The 4,955-nt window shown below is 34.5% G+C and overlaps 1 protein-coding gene across 3 annotated transcripts in view; it reads right to left on the bottom strand.

Moving 5' to 3' along the window:
- Positions 1-4,955, bottom strand: part of UBE3C (ubiquitin protein ligase E3C) — a 71,410-nt gene that overhangs the window by 20,262 nt on the left and 46,193 nt on the right. The gene's annotated exons all lie outside the window — the stretch shown is intronic.

The raw sequence follows: 4,955 nt of genomic DNA, 5'->3' as shown, positions 1-4,955 counted from the left end.
TTATGTCAAGCCCTTTCTATTTTCTTAAGAGATGGTTAAATTAAGGTTTTTTTTTTTTTCTGGTTAAAAGGCCAAGAGCAATTACTTCACTATGGAAAAAGTATTATTTAGTGAGAGGAACTTCATCCACCTGTCTCCCCCTTTGTGAGAATGGCTGCAGAACACACCAGAATATTAAAAACCACCAAAGTAACAGAAAGCCTACTGTGGTTAGTAGTTTTCACTTCACATGCAGTCTGAAGTCCCTTGTCCTCTTTTAAATAATCTCAGCTACCTGTGTTACTGTGTAGTTCCACAGTAATTGATTGCTACAGGGATTGGCCTTTATTCAGTTTGGTGACACAGATCACAACGTGGGCATTTGAAGTGATGGAAAATATGGTCTTCAGACACAAATATACCGACTCACTACACATCTGTGACGTGGAGGAACAAGAAACAGTTCTTTAAAGCAAGCACCCTTCAGAATACAGGCATGCTTTTAGTATCTGTAATATATTATGGAAGAAGGATCTGGGCTGAGGGACAGGTGTACACAGTGGCAAAAAGAGAAGGATGACAGTTCTGTGGTCAAGGAGGTCTTTTCTTCTTTCAACAAAATAACAATACTGCCTGACAGAGACTCCAGATGGTAACTCACGATACCATTGAGGTACTCCATAGTCACACAAGGTATTGTTCAGGTAGGACCCCAAGACTGGGAAACTGCTCTTCAGAAAGAGATGATTTCACACCATGTTTTACATTTGGACAAAATGTAAGCTGTTGGAGTAATTTCAGCCAGATTAGCTATGCACAGTAGATATTACACGAGCACTACAACGTGCTGAATAAATTGCATAAACAAATTTACAGATGAACTAATAAAATCTCCCTCCCTGTAAGGCAGCTTTAGTGCCTTTCTTACACTTTCAGGTCTAAAACTAATTCTCATTTATTATTTCAACTAAAATCTTTCATAAGAAAAATAATCAGTCACTGCTTCTACTTTCCATTAATCCTTCACAACCCTGAACTGTATTTTAAAGCACAAACAATGCTAAAGTCATATACCTAGAAAGAAGCACAGGTTTTGGGATAAGGCAGTAAATGACTGGACTTAAATCCAGTTATTTCCATAATCAGTCGCCAAGACCATAACCCCTTCTATTTCAGTAATTTTAAACAGTTACTATTAAATAATACTTAGCACTTACAGAGTGCAATAGATCTTCAAAGCTGTACAGAACCATTAATAAAAATGAACGAAAAATAGGAAAACCATTAGAACTTCCTTCTACATTATTATTTATATCCTAGAAATATTTCATCACACTCACAAAGCTTTTGGGGGCAGGAGAGACATTTCAACCCTAATGAAAAAGACTAAACTAAAAATTTGCATTCAATTAAAATCAACATGTACATATTTTTAGATCTAACATTTAGTAATCTCTAGATAAAAGAATTTCTTAAAGATATGCTAAATAATGTGCTTAAAAGTGAGCAAACCCTAAATGATATTGTTTCTAATGCCAATACAGTAAAATAAAATTATTTTTCCCAGGTGTGTGTATCAATGCAATGTGTCCTGTTACCTTAGAGCTGTAAGCCACTGTTTCCAAGCCTCTGAGCAGTAGCAGATGTCTACATGCATTAATGGAAAATCCGGTGCATTATCTCCCCTGTATTACTGTGAAAATTCATAGCTTGACTTTGTTCTCTTTTAAAAGAACAGGAGTCTACAATTCTACAGCTTGATGCCTGTAATTCGGCTTCTACAAGCTTTAATAGCCCTTACAGCAGTGTCAATATAACTGAATTTAAAAAACGTTGTTTTTTTAGAAGAAGCCTTTTGTATACTTGTTTTACTTCAGATTTCCCACTCAGTGTGAATTTGAAGGTCAGTAAGAACAAGTTTATAGAAGTTTCAGAAATTTAAAGTGGCAAGACTCAGGTGTAAAAGATCTGCCTGTCACAGGTGCTGCAAATCCCTATAATGGATGGCAGGGATCAAATACCTGAAATGTGGCAGCACAGACCAAACTCCTAACTCCTGAACACAGGAGCAGGAAAATGTAAGGATCCATTCCCAAAGACTTCCTTGGATCATATCAATTGTAATGACCTTGAGTTAATTTTTAATTTAAAAATGGCAAGTCATGCTAGTATTTTTATTCTAGGAATTTAGGATGTCTTTAATTACATTAATATTTATTACTGAAACAGAGTGCTTCAGAAATACCAGCACGTGCAGAAAACTACAATTTAACCAGTTTGATACTTTCTTTCTCATTTAATAGGAACAGTTTTCTCCGCAACTTATACCATAAATATGATATAAATTGCTATCAATCTCATTTGGGGGGTTTTGAGGGATGAGAGAGAAAAGCACTATGGATACCTGTGGATGCACTGGATAATTGATAGTTATCATTCATTACTGAAGTTCCAGTAAAGGCTTAATAGATTTTTCTTGTCTCAAATTTAAACATAATTTAAGAAGAACTTGAAGATAAATGGAAAACTTATCCGTATTGAAGTTTTATCTTCTGACATCCTGAAACACTTAATAATATATAACTAACCTCTGGATATGCTCCTAAGATAAATTTGTATTTTAATAGCAGTGAAACTAGTAATTTTTAAAGTTCAAACCAATTTAAGAATTTCAGTAAATATTCCAAACCTAATTGATTGAAATGGACGTAGGTGTTCCCAACTGTGAAAAAAGATCAGGATACCATTACCACACACTCTATTTATTCCCTGTCTAGGAACCTGATTTAGAGGCAATAAAATGCAATCAGTACACAAACCAGAAGCAGGAATCATCTGCTAATGGAACTTTTAACTGAGGAGTGACCACTGACATGAGGTAATTCTTTCCATGCAGAACTCCTTGCAGAGACCTCTATGCACTTTATCACGGTAAACAATCACTAACATATGCATTAAAGAAAATTTAAATACATTATGACCCAATAAATATCACAATCCATCAATAAACACTTTTCCTCCCTAAAGATTTAGAGTTAAAATACCACATTTCAGTAGTCTTTTAGCACTAGACATATATTTACAAGGTTACTACTAACACAGCTATTTGTAATCAAAAGATAATTGGTTTTGTTAAATGCACCAGTACACAAAGGAATTGTCAAGCTGAAGAACTGCGTCAGAAAATAGATTCAAATTAGTTTACATCTGCATTCATAAATCATGAAATAACTTCCATAAGGTATCAATTCTGCTGTCTTAGCAGTGTGCTTCTGCACTGCAAGTTTATCATTAAAGGACCATGCTACTTTCCATGGTAAGTTCCTGTTTTGATTCCATATCATATGATTCAGGATCTTCTGAGACAAATGACCATCAGTTAATTTGCTCTTAAGCAAAATGCTGAATCTACAAAATCATGTGAGAGGTAATTGAAATTAATAAAACCAAGAGTTTATACCAATTACCTCTTCTTTGCATCAGTATCACCAATCCCATACCTACCATTCCAGGTACTACTAGTACCACCTGGGGCTGCAGCGCAAACTAATTAAGGGTGTACTGACTTAAATCAAGCCAAAGAGGGTCTAATTAAGTGAACAATAAGAAAAGGGAAAGGCCAGCCTAAAAATCAGAAGGAAAAAACCACCACCCTCCAACAGGCAGAGTGGCAATGCATTGCTTGCCACCATCCTACCAAACAATCAAGTATATGAAAGTCAACTCTCACTGTACAGTTTGCTTGCTTTGCTTTTTTTCCACAAGGTTTTGGTGCACGAATGGCACTCAAAGATGTTAATAGAAACATTTCCTTAAATGTTTTAACTCCATACATGCAGCTTATTTATAATCAAAGAGTTTAGGATCTGATGCAGATCTTGCTCTGGAAAGACTTCCCTGAATCAATACTTCTTAGATAAGGCCCGAGAATGGTTAAGAACTACTTTAGTTTTTCTGCAGAATGGATTCCACAGACACTGCTCATCTCAGAACTGTAACTTTCAGACAGGCACAATATTCACAGTTACCATAACAGTAACCATAAGGCACACTCTCCAATACACAGAAAAATAATCTAATCAATAATTAGGTCCCACATTTACTTGTAGTCTAATAAAATCTGTATTTGATCTACTATTACTCTTCAAAAGCTTCAGTTTACCCAAGGACTTACTTTGTAACTCTTTTTTTCAATTATATACCTTTAATAACATTTAGATGTGTGCAAAGACCAGTCTGTTAGATCTTAAATCAGTAAACTACAAAAGCTCATAGGAAAATAAACAACTTTGACTTTCATCAATATAATATCCACAAGTCCATACAAATTACTGATGTCCTATATACAATTAAATATTAATGATCAAAGAACAAAACCTAGATTGTATCCACTATAAAATAATGCTAAAATTTAAAATGAACATGCTAGTTTTTCTCAATCCTTGCTGTTTCTTCTATAGAAGTTCTTTACTTGGCTCCACAAATGTTCAAAAACAACTCAAAAGACATTTTGTTCTCCATATTGCTTTCCCAATCATTTAAGGCAGAAGTTGGGTCTTGGCAAAACAAATCTAAATCTTTTCAGAAAACCTGCAGTCTTCCAAGGACTGCAGATTCTATTGTTTAGAAAAGGGGACTTAATATTATATTGCAAAAATAGATGTTCTTCAGCAACATGAATATGTGACTCACAAATGTTATTTAATATTCTGGAATAAGAGAGGTGGTAGAATTCAGTAAATGCAAAGATGCCGAGTGTATTATACAAAAATCTCTACTGTCAGAGTCATTCTGTTTAACATGCAAAGACAGTCACTGCAAAACAAAATAAATGCAAGAACTAGCAGGTTTATGTCAAAAGGGAAGAAGAGGAAACCATAAAAATTATCATACTAATCTATCTATGGATTTCCTGCCATATTCTTAAACTAATGCTGATACTTCATGAAATTTAAGTAAATTATCCTAAGAATTAG

Source organism: Lonchura striata, chromosome 2 (genome assembly GCF_050655825.1).
Source record: "Lonchura striata isolate lonStrDom1 chromosome 2, ASM5065582v1, whole genome shotgun sequence".
NCBI lineage: Eukaryota > Metazoa > Chordata > Aves > Passeriformes > Estrildidae > Lonchura > Lonchura striata.
Note: the sequence above shows the minus strand (reverse complement) of the source record. Positions and strands in the feature narration are given on the sequence as shown.